Source organism: Rana temporaria, chromosome 1 (genome assembly GCF_905171775.1).
Source record: "Rana temporaria chromosome 1, aRanTem1.1, whole genome shotgun sequence".
NCBI lineage: Eukaryota > Metazoa > Chordata > Amphibia > Anura > Ranidae > Rana > Rana temporaria.
This window is the reverse complement of record NC_053489.1, coordinates 306,611,763-306,628,982: the sequence shown is the minus strand read 5'-3', so window position 1 is coordinate 306,628,982 and position 17,220 is coordinate 306,611,763. Positions and strand designations below refer to the sequence as shown.

General features: G+C 47.3%; 1 protein-coding gene across 1 annotated transcript in view; it reads right to left on the bottom strand.

The window, feature by feature from the left end:
- LINGO2 (leucine rich repeat and Ig domain containing 2) overlaps positions 1 to 17,220 on the bottom strand; it is a 2,187,995-nt gene that overhangs the window by 1,768,776 nt on the left and 401,999 nt on the right. Inside the window, exon 2 of the mRNA XM_040358558.1 lies at positions 15,735 to 15,850. The gene's annotated coding sequence lies outside the window, so the exon portion shown is untranslated. The remainder of the gene's footprint in view (positions 1 to 15,734; positions 15,851 to 17,220) is intronic.

Here is a 17,220-nt window from a genome sequence, read left to right as displayed (position 1 = left end):
CATTGGGAAGGTGGACAGCACAGGGGGAGAGACGGATGGCACAGGGGGCAGCATAAAGCATGGGGGAGGTGGGGCACTGGGCTGGGGTGTTAAAGAGCACTGGGGGGCTGGAGAGCACAGGGGGAGGTGAAGAGCACGGGAGAGGTGGAGAGCACGGGGGAGGTGGAGAGCATGAGGGAGGCTAGAGAGAACTGGGGGGCTAGAGAGCACTGGGGGAGAGGCAGAGGGCACAGGGGGGCAGCGTAAAGCATGGGGGAGGTGGAGAGCACAGGGGGAGAGATGGAGGGCATAGGGGGCAGCGTAGAGCATGGGGGTAGGTGGGGATCACAGGAGGGAGGTGGAGGAAAGAGGGGGGCTGGAGAGCACTGGGGGGCTAGAGAGCACTGGGGGTGAAAGAGAGCACTGGGGGGGCTGGAGAGAATAAGGGGGAATTGAAAAGAGCACAGGGGGAGGTGGAGAACACAGGGGGAGAGGCGGAGAGCACAGGGGGGCAGCGTAGAGCATGGGGGAGGTGGAGAGCACAGGGGGAGAGATGGAGGGTACAGGGGGGCAGCATAGAGCATGGGGGGGAGGTGGAGAGCACAGGAAAGAGATAGAGAGAAGGGAAGCTGGAGAGCACTGGGGGGGCTAGAGAGCACTGGGGGGTTGGAGAGCATTGGGGGAGGTGAATAGCACAGGGGAAGGTGGAGTGCACAGGGGGAGGAGGAGAGGCAGAGGGCACAGGGGGGCAGCGTAGAGCATGGGGGAGGTGGAGAGCACAGGATGGAGTTGGAGAGCATGGGGGGAGGTGGAGAGCACTGGGGGGGCTAGAGAGCACTGAGGGGGCTGGAGAGCATTGGGGAGGTGAAGAGCACAGGGGGAGAGGCGGAGGGCACAGGGGGAGACTGTAGAGCATGTAGGGAGGTGGAGAGCACAGGGGGAGGTAAAAAGCACAAGGGGAGAGGTGGAGGGTACAGGGGGCAGCCTAGAGCATTGGGGGAGGTGGAGAGCACAGGAAGGAGGAGGAGAGCACAGAGGGGGGCTGGATAGCACTGGGGGAGAAGTGGAGGGCACAGGGGGCAGTGGAGAGCATTGGGAAGGGGGATATCACAGGGGGGAGGTGCAGAGCACATGGAGAGAGGTGGGGGGCAGCAGAGAGCATGGGGAGGTGGAGAGCACCGCTCCTCCTATTCAGGTTACAGGGGCCGCACTTACGTTTTCTCTGAGAGATCCCATCGGCAGAACAGGCTGTAGCAGGCTCCTCTCCCTTCCTGGTCACGCCCCCGACACCAACGGCTGAACTTCACTGGAGGCCGTGGAGCAGTGTCTCCTCTAGTCCCTCCCCCTTTTTGTTTACGTCCTCCTGCTGCTGATGCCGATGCCAAAGGCTGAGCCTGAGGCTGAACTGGGAGCCGGGTGGCCGTGGAAAGGTCGGAGGACCGGCGCAGGCTTAAAGAGCAGCCTGCCATGGCCCCGCAAGCAAGAACAGCGGCCCGGTGGCTGCGGCCCTACCGTGCAAATGCCCGGTTTGCCCTATGGCCAATCAGGGCCTGCTTGCTAATAAACAAGAGTCAGAAAGACTAGGTTTTATTTCTATGGGTATATTGCCTAAGTTACTAAATTCTAGAAAATGTGTTTATTTTTTCTGATGCCAGATGCACATAAATGGTTATGGACCATTTAAGACGTACTTGCTCTGTACAATCTGCCAACTTGTACAAAAAAAATATGTAATTAAAATCTCAACTACAAGAGATTTTAAAAGTACGTTTTTTTTTGGTTACAATATAAATATAGAGCTAGATTTCACGTAGCTCGGCGTATATTTTGGCCAGCGTAGCGCATCTCATATGCGCGATGCCGACGTAAAATAGGGAGCCCAGACCAGTGTTCACAAAGATCTGGCTCCGTACGTTGCGCCGGCGTAGTGTAAATAGGCCTGCGTAAGCCCGCCTAATTCAAAATAGGCAGGTAGGGAGCATGCTCCATGTAAATTAGCTGTGACCCCATGTAAATGAATGGCCGTTCGTATGGCGTATGCGCGCGCATGATCAGAATCACGTCTCAAATACTCCCTAAGAAACGTCGGCTCAATGCTTTCGACATGAACATAACCTACCCACAGCCCCATTCACGTACCACTTCCGTAAACGACGTAAAATTTGACTGCGCCTCATATAGCAAGAGTAACGTTACGACGGACGTAAGCCTTACGTAAGCGGCGTAGCGGGCGCAAGTACGTTCGTGAATCGGCGTATCTAGGTCATTTACATATTCTACGCGTAAATCTATGGAAGCTCCTCTAGCGGCCAGGGTAAATATGCAACCTAGATACGACGGCGTACTAACACGTACGTCTGTCGGAGGAAGCTGAAATTCAGGCGTATCTATCTCCCAGGATAGCACGCATAGATACGACGGCGCATCTTCTAACTTACGCGGCTTATCAATAGATACGCCGACGTAAAGGCTTCCTGAATCTAGCTCATACTGTGTATAACCACTTTAATACCAGGCACTCCCCCTTCCTGCCCAGGACAATTTTTAGCTTTCAGCGCTGTTGCACTTTGAATGAAAATTGCGCGGTTATGCAACACTGTACCCAAACTACATTTTTATAATTTTCTTCCCACAAATAAAGCTTTCTTTTGGTGGTACAGTATTTGATCACCTCTGCGGTTTTTAATTTGTGCGCTATAAACAAAAAAAAACAACAATTAAAAAAAAAATTGATGGGCACTGATAGGCAGCACTGATAGGCATCACTGGTGGTACTGGTAGGCGGCACTGATGGTACTGATAGGCGGCACTGATAGGTGGCGCTGCATAGGCAGCACTGATGAGGAGCTACTGACCAGCATTAGTGAGTGGCACTGATTGACACTTTGATGGGGCACTGTTGTGGGCACTGTTGTGGGCACTGATCGGTACTGGCATCTATTTATTATGGGGACAGGCTGGAAAGGGTTGGGCACTGATTGGCAGCTGATGGGCACCTTTTGATGGGGGCTGTGCTGATAATTAATGTGGTGATTATCAGCACAGACCTCCACTCTGACAGGGAGAGCCATTGATCATTGTGTGAACCAGGATTGGTCTCAGCTGATCACGTAGTAAGAAGCCTCTGACAACAGCTTCATACCACAATCAGAGTTGCTGTGTGTCCGACTGTTATCTGTGCACTGTTCTCCCGATCATGTCATATGACGTCCGATCAAAATATCACAACCACTTTTCCGCTGTCATTCTGCTATATGGCGGGTGGCAAGTGGATAATATACTATATAGGATGAACTTCCCATTTTAAAATCCCTCTCCATCTATCAAATTTTATTTGGAATCAAATCAAAGTTTTGACTAGGACAGTCCATAATTCTTCTTGATTTTTTTTCTTTCAACCAATTCTTGGTTTTTAATATTTAATAATGAGTTTACAGAACATCATTATGTTGAAAGACTTATTTGCTGTTCAACTTTAACTTTTGAACAGATGGCCCTACATTTCTCATCAAGAACATTTCATGAACAATGAAGAACAGGCTCAATGTCCTGAAGCAACAAAGCAATCACAAACCATAACCTTTCCACCACCACACCTACTGTATGAGGTTCTTCCCCTGAAATACTGTATTCAGTTTGCAGAAATATCCCCCGTTGCGCTATTGTATTTTGACTGCAGGGATCCCCCTGCATCAGAATACACTGAACAGTGCTGCAGTCATTGGCTGAACATTCTTATCAAATGCTGGTTTTCCAGCAGGACCCCCCGACCAGCTTCTGTTGAACAGTGAAGAATACACATGTACTGAAATTCAGATGGTTCCTACTGAACCTGCTTTAGAGAGTTCTATTGTTTTTTTCATGACACTACAGTGGGTGACCGCAATATTGTGTCAATCTCGCTCCCTTTCTCTGCGAGATTGATCACCTACGAGCCCCATCGCGGGAGCCAGCGCCGAGCTGGCCAGCCGCGATGGAGACAAAGCCGTCATAGAAGCGACGGGAAATCCGACTTGGATTCCTGCCAATTCTAGCGTCGGCATTTGGTATGCATTCCTGAGAGGGAGAACTCCACGCCAATTTTTAAATAAAAAACCGGCATGGGTTCCCCCCCAGGAGCATACCAGGCCCTTAGGTCTGGTATGGGTTGTAAGGAGACCCCCCTATGCCGAAAAACCGACGTAGGGGGTCCCCCTACAATCCATACCAGACCCGTATCCAAAGCACGCTACCCGGCCGGCCAGGAAGGGAGTGGGGACGAGCGAGCGCCCCCCCTCCTGATCCGTACCAGGCTCCATGCCCTCAACATGGGGGGGTCGGGTGCTCTGGGGCAGGGGGCGCACTGCGGGGCTCCCCACCCCAGAGAACCCTGTCCCCATGTTGATAAGGACAGAGCCTCTTCCCGACAACCCTGGCCGTTGGTTGTCGGGGTCTGCGGGTGGGGGGCTTATCGGAATCTGGGAGCCCCCTCAAATAAGGGGGCCCCTAGATACCGGCCCCCCACCCTAAGTGAATGGATATGGGTACATCGTACCCCTACCCATTCACCTGGAGGCAAAGTGTTAAAGTAAATAAACACACAACACAGGGCTTTTAAAATAATTTATTAGTCTGCTCCGGAGGCCCCCCTGTCTTCTTTAGCTCTTTAAGCAGGGGGGGCTTCTTCTTCACCGCCGTCTGGTTCTCTTCCACTCTCTCTTCCGCTCTCTGGGGGGGGCTTCTTCTTCCGCTGTCCGGGCGGTCTCCTCCTCTCTCCTTCTGCTCTCCGGGGGTCTTCTCCGCTGTACAGGAGTCTTCTTCTATTTTCGCCGCTCTACGCTGTTGACTCGGCGCACCCCGGTTCTTTCTCCCGCTGTCCAGTGCCTTCTCCTTCAGGGCTGGCCGCCTATACTAGCGGCGGCCAGTCCGCTCTTCTGTGACGTCATTTTCTTCACTTCTCTTCTTCTGCCTTCTCCCGATGTTGACCCGTTGCCTCTTCTCGCTGCAATGATGGGTGCGCGGCTTGCATCTGACTTATATAGGCCTCACAGTCCCATCATGCTCCGTACCTACCCATGTGATACCTACCCACGTGGGTAGGTACCGGAGCATGATGGGACTGTGAGGCCTATATAAGTCAGATGCAAGCCGCGCACCCGTCATTGCAGCAAGAATAGGAAAAAGAGTTGGTGTCAAAGTGTGTGCATGATCAGAAAGGTTTTGCACCAATTAATCCTGCATGTGGAGTGTGTCAAGAAGAAGCCTTATCTCTCCATAAAGCCCATTACAGCAAGACAGTGTTTATCATTCAACAAATGGGCAAAAACCAGGAGCTCTGGAACAATGTTCTGTGGGCTAAAGAATCAAATATATTTGGCCAGAGTACCAGGAGGCATGTTTGTACAAACTAAGCACACAAATAAAAAAACATCATACCAACTGTGAAGCATGGTAGTATAAGTAGCATAGTTTGGATTCATTGAAGTTGCTTCATTACTGCAGGGTGTGGGCAGCTTAAATGTACCAAGAATGTGAGACCATGTATCTAAAGTTGGAAATGGACCTTTCAACATGACAATAATCCAAAGCACACTAGCAAGTCCACAAAAAAATTGCTTAACCACTTTAACTCTCATATCTGTACACCCCCATGGATCAAAGTAAAATTATATTTCTGCTTTGGACCAGTTTATTCAGCGAAATTGTTATAATTACTTAATATAACAAATTTGTATACTGTGAATATATATATATATATATATATATATATATATATATATATATATATATATATATATATATATATATATATTGTGGCAGCAGGCAGGTTAAATTCCATGGTTGCATCCAGGATGCAGTGTATATATCCCCTAGGTTCAGGCCAGTTTATACCTCTAGGGGGAGTGATGGGAGTCCTGCTGGAAGACTTGATGGGCCCAGCTGAATTAGGTGAGCTCATTAGGTCCTCTACAAAAACTCCCACCATGCAGAGAGATATGTGATTAGTCTGGGGAGTGTGATCTCTGTGCGGTGAGGCCAGGCTTGTGTGGCTATTGCTAAGGCCCTGTACACACGATCAGTCCAAACCGATGAGAACGGACTGAAGTTCAGTTTCATCGGTCCAAACCGACCGTGTGTAGGCCCCATCAGTCAGTTATCCTTCGGTCCAGAAATGTAGAACTTGCTTTAAAATTGAACTGATGGACTGGTAACCGATAGGTCAAAACCGAAGGTTAGTATGCAAAAGCATTGGTTCAAAACCCGCGCATGCTCAGAATCAAGTCAACGCATGCTTGGAAGCATTGAACTTTTTTTTAGCACGTCATTGTGTTTTACGTCACTGCGTTGGACTCGATCGTTTTTTAAACTGATGATGTGTAGGCACATCAGACCATCAGTCAGCTTCATCGGTTAACCGATGAAACTGAACTTCAGTCCATTCTCATCGGTTTAGACTGATCGTGTGTACAGGGCCTAAGAGATTTAAACAGCAGGGAGTCAGGGACTGGGGCAGCACAAGGATGTACAATGTTTATAGCGAGCAGGTCAAATTGACCAGGATTTATTTTTGTATTTCTTTTGTTTTCTTTCATATTTTTATTTGTATTTAGTTCAAATAAAACCGCACCTTTTTGTTTTCCTCCTACCACTGTCTGCTGTGCCTAGTGTTTTTGTGTGCTGAAACCATCCAGGGGGTCACACACACCCGCTGGCGGGCTAACCCCTCACAGTTGGTGGAGAACCAGTGGCAGTATGGAGGAGATACTGAAACAGCTGGCTCTAGCAAATGCCAATCAACAGCAGACAAATGCAGGTTTGCAAAAGAGCCTCGCATCCCAGCAGCAGACAAATGCAACTTTGCAACAGAGCCTCGCAGCCCAGCAGCAAGCTCACCAACAGAGCCTCGCAGCCCAGCAGCAAGCTCACCAACAGAGCCTTGAAGCCCAGAAACAAGCCCAGCAGCAATCTGAGGCCCGCTTCATAGACCTGTTGCAGAAGCAAGAGCAGAGACTACAACAAATGGAGACTATAATGCAGCAACATCCGCAGACCAGTGAGGCAAGTGGTTCCACTAATACCGCATCCTTTGTGGTGAGTCGTTTACTGACAAAAATGACTGGAGAGGATGATCCAGAGGTGTTTTTGACCACATTTGACTGCTGAAAGGGAAACATGGACCAAGGAGCAGTGGGCTGGACTGGTGGCCCCTCTGTTAACTGGCGAATCGCAGAAAGCGTATTATGACTTAGAGCCTGACCAAGCAAAAGACTTTGTGGTGCTAATAACTGAAATATTGGCACGGCTGGGTGTCACCCTGGCTGTCCGGGCTCAGCGTGTGCATAACTGGACTTTCCGGCTTGGAAAACCCCCCAGATCTCAAATGTAAGATCTCATTCACCTGAGCAGGAAGTGGCTACAGCCAGAGACTTTGTCCGCTCCAAAGATTGTGGAACGTGTTGTGATGGATCGCTTCCTGAGAGCTCTTCCTACTCCCATCCAAAAGTGGGTAAGCCATGGAGACCCAGAAACGGCCGATAAGCTTGTGGATCTTGTTGAGAGGTACTTGGCTACAGAGAACCTGACTGCCTCTTCAAGAGACTCACAGACTTTCCCCCCTAAGACCAGACCATCCCCAGTGGCGGGTAAGATGATTCCAAGGGGTGAGGGTGGAGAGAGTGAGAGGGTGGGGGTTCTCCCTAGTATCGGGTGAGAACAGCCCGGGAAGTCAAGGTCTCAAGAGGCAGCAGAAAGGATTGTTTGCTATCGCTGCCGGCACGAGGGACACATTGCAGCAAATTGCCCGGTTGTGGATGAACCCATGTAATGCGACTTTCTAAGGGACAGACATCAGTCGCTGTTTGCGACAGTCGCATGCACTGCTATTCGGGGAACTGAGAAACATTTATGCAAAATGTGTATTAATGGTAAAAATGTTGTTGTGTTGCTAGATTTAGGTAGCCTAGTGACACTGATAAAGGCTGAATTAGTTACTACAGAGGTCTCTGGGAATAACAAGGTATCTGTTATTTGTGTGCATGGGGACACCCGAGAGTATCCTGTGACTACAGTGTGTTTGAGACCTCCAAAGGTACCCTCTCTCATCCGGTGGGGTTAGTGCTTCACTTACCACATGATGCCATTGTGGGAAGGGATTTTCCAAAGTTCTGGGAACTATGGGATTATCCTGAGCCCCCCACTGGTGCCTCTGCATACCAGGAATCTGATAACCAGAATTCCTCTGAGAGTGGTGAGGACTCTCCAGAATTCCCCTTGTCGGTATTGTCAGGGGAGACTCAAGAAACTGGGGAGGAGCCAACATCCTCAGACGAAAACATGCCGTCTGTAGAGTTTTCTGATCTTGAGGTTCACAGGGAAAACGTTGCCACCGAACAGTTAAAAGACCTCACCCTAATAGAGGCACGGGAAAATGTAGTGAAAATAGATGGCGAGTTAGTGAACCCAGGTACGACCTGCACTTACCCGTACTTCATCATGGAAAGGGACCTACTCTATCGGGTGGCTCAAAGGGCAGAAGAAACCATTGAGCAACTTGTGGTGCCCAAACCTTACAGGAAGTTGATGTTAGAGTTGGCCCATGGGTACATTCTTGGAAGTCATCTGGGGACAGAGAAAACCAGAGAAAGAGTGTTGCAGAGATTTTATTGGCCTGAGGTCATGAAGGAAACAGAAAATTATTGTTCCTCCTGCCCTGTGTGTCAGATGTCGGCACCTATGCCACATTTCCGTAACCCGCTATTACCCCTTACCATCATTGAGGTTCCCTTTGAGAGGATCGCCATGGATTTGGTAGGTCCAATAGTGAAGTCCGCTAGGGGGCATCAGTACATTTTGGTTATATTGGACTATGCCACCTGTTATCCGGAGGTGATTCCTCTCCGAAATACCTCGGTCAAAACCATAGCCAAAGAGCTATCTCTTGTTTTTAGCCGCGTCTGTATTTGTAAGGAACTGCTTACGGACCAAGGTACACCCTTTATGTCCCGGGTTATGAAAGAACTGTGCAAGTTGTTCAAAGTGACACAATTGCGTACATCTGTGTATCACCCCAAAACAGATGGGTTGGTTGAAAGATTCAACAAAACCCTTAAACAAATGTTAAAGAAGGTGATGGATAGAGATGGAAAGGATTGGGACTGTCTTAATCCCTATTTAATCTTTGCCATTAGGGAGTTACCCCAATCCTCTATGGGTTTTTCACCCTTCGAGTTACTCTATGGGAGACACCCAAGAGGGCTGTTGGATATCGCCAGGGAAACTTGGGAAAGTGAGACTTCTCCCCACAGGAGTGTGATTGAGCATGTCGCACTGATGCAAGATAGAATTGCACAAGTAATGCCAATCGTAAAGGAACATTTGGCCCAAGCACATTTGGCACAACAGAGAGTGTATAACCGTGGGGCCAAGACCCGTACCTTCTCCCCAGGGGATAGGGTATTGGTACTTATCCCTACAGTTGAGAGCAAGTTCCTTGCCAAATGGCAAGGCCCCTACGAGATATTGGAAAAAGTGAGCAAAGTGAATTACAAGGTCAGACAACCAGGAAGGTAAAAGCCCGAATAGATCTATAACATCAATCTTTTGAAAGCCTGGAGGGATAGGGAATCCCTAGTCGCAGAAACGTTGTCACCAGCTCAGTCTGATTGTGTGATTCCTGAGGTTGGAATAGCAGTCACCTTGTCAAAGCCCCAACAACAGGAGGTTAAGGAGTTTGTGCTTCGCAACAAAGAGGTTTTCTCTGAGCTGCCGGGACAAACGTCTGGGGTAGAGCATGATATTATTACCCCGCCCGGTGAAAGGGTGAAGCTAAAACCCTATCGCATCCCAGAGGCCCGACGGGAGGCAATACAGGAGGAAGTACAGACAATGCTTAAGTTGGGGGTGATAGAGGAATCCTAAAGTGATTGGTCCAGTCCTATAGTCTTAGGGCTGGATTCAGAAAGCCCGGCGTTACTTTGTGCAGGCGTAGCGTATCTCAGATACGCTACGCCGCCATAACCTAGTGAGGCAGGTTCTGTATTCAGAAAGAACCTGCGCCCTAAGTTACGGCGGCGTAGCGTATGAGGGCCGGTGTAAGCCCGCCTAATTCAAAATAGGAAGATGTGGGCGTGTTTTATGGTACTTCAGTGTGACCCCACGTAAATGACGTTTTTACGAGTGGCGCATGCACCGTCCGTGGACGTATCCCAGTGTGCATGCTCCAATACCAAGCCCTGAGGGACTCTAAACTCTTCCGCCAATTGACAAGGAAACAAGGATGCATGGAGGGCTCTCCACCTAGGCGACCGCGGGTACACCTTTTACTCGGCCCCCCATCGCACCCACTCACGCATAGACTATCTGTTTGTCAACAACAACACGCTCTGTATTACTGATGCGGCACAGATACTCCCCATATCTTGGTCCAACCACGCCCCCGTTACGATAATGCTGAACCTCGGCATCCCCCTGCGTAGACCATATAACTGGTGAATGAATGACTTTCTGTTGCAGCATGCCCCCTCCTGCTCGCAATTAGAAATTACACTTAAACACTAATTTGACGAAAATTTATCCCTCGCCACTCTTTGGGCCGCTGCATTGCCCTTTCCTCAGCCCTTAAGAAAGATGCAGAGGCAGTCAAGCTGTGGGCAGAAACACAACTCAGGGCCCTGGAGGCCCAGTTGCCATCCTCTCCATCCCTGGCACTCCTGAAGTGAATCATATCTCTTAGGTCCACGCTCCAGGAGCTTGCGATGGGACGGGTTGAGAAAGCACTGCTTAGATTGAAGCAGTTATATTATGACAAGGGCAACAAGGTGCAAGCCTTGTTGGCCAGGAAACTGGCTGACCGAACGTTATCTGCCACCCCGCACCAAGTTAAAAAAAGATCAGGGGACCTGGTATCACACCCCCAAGACATAGCGAACGCATTTGCAGACTTCTACACTGACTTGTACAATAAACCGGAAATACCGCACAACCCCCCCCCCCAACCCGACCTAGTGGACAGGATTACACAATATCTGGAGCAGGCAGGAATTCCCCGTCAGACCTATTTGCACTTAACACCGCTATTACTGAGGAGGAACTCACAATAACAATTAAGGACCTTCCTGCCCACAAATCCCCCGGACCGGACGGTCTACCTTATGAATATTATAAAACTTTTCTTCCCCTGCTCTTACCATACATGACTAAACTCTATAATGCTTTTCTTCACCAGACCCCCATCCCGACAGACATGCAGCGCTCCCACCTCACCCTGATCCCTAAGCCAGACAAAGACCCTTCTTCATGCACCAGTTATAGGCCCATAGCCCTGTTAAACACAGACCTAAACATTTTCAGGAAACTCCTCTCGATACGCCTGAATGCGATACTCCCCTCCAACACAAGGAAGGTCATTTATCTGATCGATGTAGCTAATAGGGACAACACAGAATCCCTGCTCCTGAGCCTGGATGCAGAAAAGGCGTTTGATCGCCTTGGCTGGCCGTTTATGCTCGCTACCTTACGCCATATGGGGTTCAAGGGACCTTTCTTGCGCGCGATCCAGCATCTCTATACCAACCCCACCTCACAGGTCAAAACTCTGTTCGCTATGTCGCCCTCCCTCCTGGTCACCAATGGAACGAGGCAGGGCTGCCCGCTCTCACCACTGCTATTCGCCCTGTGCGTCAAACCCCTAGCGGCGACCATTCAGAGAAACCCAGATATTCAAGGTATCTCCGTTAGAGGTAAAGAATTCAAGATATCCCTGTTCGCGGATGACATCACCCTTACCCTGACCCAGCCCAGGATCTCATTGCCCAACCTCCACGCCAAACTCGATAAATACAGCGCACTCTCGGGCTATAAAACCAACACCTCAAAATCTATGGCCCTCCCGCTCAATGTCTCGGAGAATGAACTACTCCATTTACAGTCGGACTTCCCCTCGTGAGACCTTGAAATATCTGGGGGTGAATCTCACCCCATCTTTTAACTCCCTATACCAATCCAACTTTCCTCCCCTCTACAAGTCTATTAGGGAACTATTACACAAGTGGAAGAACCATCAGATCTCTCTCTTAGGGCAAATTGCCTCTGTAAAAATGGTCATTCTCCCTAAACTCTTATATCTATTCCAGACCCTACCTATCCCCATTTCCTATAGTCACCTACGTAAACTCCAGGCTGACCTACTGCGACATGTGTGGAACTATGGACATCACAGGGTCTTGTGCTCGGTTATGACCGCGGCCCGTGCAGACGGGGGCCTGTCGTTCCCTGATCTGGTTAGATATTACCAGGCAGCCCAACTGCGAGCAATAGTCTCCTGGTTCCCCCAAAGATCTTACAACAAGTTGACAGAGATAGAAAAAATCTGGTTAGCCTCCCTACACCCTAACAGTCTCCTCTGGAAATGTGAAGGTAGAACCCGGTCGACTGCTGGGGTCTATGTCCCAGCTCCGGCGACTGTGGCAAAAACTCTCCCGTGAACACGAGCTTAAGTCGGAACGATCACTGATGACCTCGTTCCTGTGCAACCCCGAGGTCCTGGCTAGTCTTAGGCCGCGTACACACGGTCGGACAAAACCGATGAGAATGGACCGAGGTTCAGTTTCATCGGTCCAAACCGACCATGTGTATAGCCCGTATATAGCCCATCGGTCTGTTTTCCTTCGGTCCAAAATTTTAAAACATGCTTTAAAATCAAACCGATGGACCGCTGCCTGATCGGTCCAAACCGATGGTTAGTACAGAAAGCATCGGTTCAAAACCCGCGCATGCTCAGAATCAAGTCGACGCATGCTTGGAAGCACTAAACTTTGTTTTATTCAGCACGTTGTGTGTTTGACGTCACCGCGTTCTGACCCGATCGGTTTTTGGAACGATGGTGTGTACGCACATCAGACCATCAGTCCACTTCAGTGGTGAACCGATGGAAATGGCCCATCGGATCATTCTCATTGGTTTGGAACGACTGTGTGTACGCGGCCTCACTCACCAAATGTAGTGGCCCTGGGCCTCGTGGAACCTGTTCCATTTCGGGCAACTGGTGAACCCCAGGTCTCGCATGTTGCTCCTGTTCTCCAAGCTTCAGTCCCAACATGACCTCCCTAGACAAGTGTTTTACAGTTACCTGCAGATTCGCCACTATGCCCAAACTATAGCCCCGTGGCAACAATTCTCGGCTCCTTCCCCATTTGAATGCATTATACTACAAGGCCGCTCACGTAGAGGACTGATTTCCGACATTTACCAGATCCTGAACAAGCACTCCATGCAGGTCCAGGGTAAGCACCCCTATATGCTCCGCTGGGAGAAGGAACTGGGAGGGGAGATCCCGGAGGAGGCGTGGAGGGTGGTCTGGAGTCAGGCGGCTAAGAGTTCCATGTGTACCCTCTATAAGGAAAATTCTTACAAGATTCTCTTCTTTTGGTACCTGACTCCGGATGCACTCCACAAAGTTTATCCCTCTATTTCCGATCGCTGCTGGCGGTGCCAGCAAGCCAGAGGCACGCTCTTCCACATCTATTGGATGTGTCCCTTAATAGTCCCATTCTGGACCTCAACGCAACAACTGTTGACCCAACTTTTTGAGACACCCATACCCTAGACCCCAAAATTCTTCCCCTTAGGTCTCTTCCAGCCAAAGCTAGCCAAACCCTATAAAAAATTGCTTAGGCATGTTCTCACAGCTGCGAGGTGCTTAATAGCCCTCCACTGGAAGAGGACCGCACCCCCATAACAGGAAGCCCTTTATGCCAGGGTAAAGGACGTTGAGATAATGGAGAAAATGACAGTCAGACTGAGAGACAAACCAGACGACCACGACAGTGTCTGGGAGCGGTGGTGTTCCCGGGAGGATCCGCCCTGATCCGGCGGTCGAAACTAAGAGGTATTTCTCCCCCTTATCTTGCTGCTTATTTGGTCTCCCCGGTCTCCCCCTTCCCTTCCCTTCTCCTTCTCTTTCTGGTCTTCTTTCCTTTCCCCCCTCTCTCACTCTCTTCCCCTCCCACTTTTTTAAGTGTATTAAAAGTGTGATATGAAAAGTTAAATGAGGCATCAGTCTCGAGGTACTGTATGCTACATATCCTGTGTGATGCCATCGTTTACAGAAGGACCCTTCTTTCAGGGCTCTAACATTTGCTTGATAGACAAAGCTTTCGTTTTAATTCTGCCTATGTCTGCTTGCCATATTTGTACCAATGTTCTGCTGTTTTATTTTTCTAAAAGATAAATAAAAACATTATTTTAAAAAAAAATGCCTTCTAAAAGGGCAATATCAACTTCTAAGTACATACTGTATTTATTGGCGTATAACACTTACTTTTTTTACCCTGAAAATAGATGGTAAACTGTGCCTGCATGCAGGGGGCTGTTGAAAGTTTTTTTCCTGAAACTTCCCTCTAATGCCGCATACACACGATCGGTCAATCCGATGAGAACGGTCTGATGGACCGCTTTCATGAGACCAAACCGATCGTGTGTGGGCCCCATCGTTTATTTATCCATCGGTTAAAAAATGTGAAACTTGTTTTAAAATTAACCAATGGATACCTAACCGATAGAAAAAAACGATCGTTTGTAGGCACTTCCATCGGTTAAAAATCCACGCATGCTCAGAATCAAGTCGACGCATGCTTGGAAGCATTGAACTTCATTTTTTTCAGCACATCGTTGGGTTTTACGTCACCGCGTTCTGACACGATCGTTTTTTAACTGATGGTGTGTAGGCACGACTGACCATCAGTCATCTTCATCGGTTAACTGATGGAAAAATCCATCAGACCGTCCTCATCGGATTGACTGATCGTGTGTACAGGGCATTAAAGTTAGGGTGTGTGTTATACGCCTGTGCGTGTTATACGCCGATAAATACGGTACTTCCTTTTTGCAAAGTATACTATTACATTTATTTTTGTTAAATTGATTGATTGAAAAGGCAAAATTTCCTTTAATCACCCTTATTAGTAGGCGCTGTTTAAAAGTTGGTCTAATCTTTGCCCATTCAAATATGTTTAAAGGGTCAATTATTTTCATGGGGTCTTCCCACATCTTTCACATGAATGTATTATTGTGTATTGAGTAACATGGAGGTACAGCAATATTTTTGATCAACAGCCCTACAAAGTCTTCACACAGCTACAATGCACACACTGCATCCTGCATTTGTTTAACTTATTCATAATATAGAGTGCTCCAGAAGAGCCATGAGTACTACATCAAGAAATGACTGAGAAAAGCTGCTGCTTTCTAAAGGCTTTCATCTACTTCATATTTCCTTTGCTCCAAAGAAATATGCTTTAAAAGTAGCAGGTTATTTTAGAAGTAGTGTGGACTGTTCATTCCTGGGACTGATGTATTTCATTTAAAGCAGCCTGGAAACATCAGGAAGAATTTAATCAGAAGGCACTTACAGAACTAAAGACTTACTAGAAGTTCATGCCTCATGCTTGGACAAAACAAACTATAAATACTGAAGACACCAACTAGTAAGCATGCCTATACAAATGAAAGATTAGGTGCCCTGTAAACAATCTCACTTCTTCTAAATTACCTGGTCAAAGGCTGATTCAAAATGGTGATACACACATTTTAGATGGCTATTCACTCAGTCTGGCAGGATTGTCAGACTTCAATCACAATCAAAGCATCTTTGGGTATGAGATAAGGGTATTATTTGTTATTTTTAATAATTTTCCATACATTAAATATAAGGATAAAATAAAATATATTGTGTTACATTTAAAAAATATATATATAATAATAATAGAGCTCATACATACATAAATATATTAAGCACAACTCTCAGGCCTTGACCAACGCAATCCATGCACTGGGTGCAAATTCTTTCCTTTTATCTTGCTGTTTTGAGAGGAGAATGATTTCAGAACACATTTGCCTAGGAGAAGAATACAAAAAATTCTGCATAAATAAATGAATAAAGGTTTGATATACTAGGAGTAGAGAATGTTCACTTAGTGATTTAAATGAGCAGAGTAAAATTGTGCTTTAATATCGATTAATGCGCTGTGGAATTTAAAGCTCACCTCAGGGCAATTAATGTTCACCCACTCTGCCCTCCCATCGATTCACAGAATTTTTAAAAAGGCAGTTTTTAAATCATCATTGTCCATCTAAAGCACCTTTTTAACCACTTCAATACAAGCCATTTTCATCCCCTTCCTGCCCAGGCCAAGCCCTGTACACACGATCGGTTTGTCCGATGAAAACAGACCGATAGACTGTTTTCATCGGTCAAACCGATCGTGTGTGGGCCCCATCAGTTTGTTTTCCATCAGTGAAAAAAAAATAGAACATGTTTTAAATCGTCTGTGAGGAAGTCCATCGGTCAAAAATCCACGCATGCTCAGAATCAAGTCGACGCATGCTTGGAAGCATTGAACATTTTTTTCAGCACGTCGTACTGTTTTACGTCACCATGTTTTCATTGATGGTGTGTAGGCAAGACTGATGAAAGTCAACTTCATCGGATATCCAACGAAAAAATCCATCAGCTTAGATTCCATCAGATATCCGATCATGTGTACAAGGCTTTACACTTTGAATGACAATTGTGCGGTCATGAGACATCATACCCAAATTAAATTTTGATAATTTTTTTCCCCGCTATAAACAAAAAATGAGTGACAATTTAAAAAAAACTCAATATTTATTACTTTTTGCTATAATAAATATCCCCACAATAAGCGTATATTGATTGGTTTGCGCAAAAGTTATAGCATCTACAAAATAGGGGATAGATTTATGTCATTTTTGTTATTATTATTTTTTTACTAATAATGTAGCGATCTGTGATATTTATCGTGACTGTGACATTGGACACTTTTGACACTATTTTGGGACCATTCACATTTATAAAGCGATCAGTCCTATAAAAATGCACTAATTACCGCATAATGTGACTGGCAGGGAAGGGGTTAACACTAGAGGCAATCAAGGGGTTAATAGTGTGTCCTAAGGAGTGATTCTAACTGTAGGGGGGGTTGATGAGAGGAGGTGACCGATCGTTTTTCCTATATACAGTGAGGAAAATAAGTATTTGAACACCCTGCTATTTTGCAAGTTCTCCCACTTGGAAATCATGGAGGGGTCTGAAATTGTCATCGTAGGTGCATGTCCACTGTGAGAGACATAATCAAAAAAAAAAAATCCATAAATCACAATTTATGATTTTTTAACTATTTATTTGTATGATACAGCTGCAAATAAGTATTTGAACACCTGTCTATAAGCTAGAATTCTGACCCT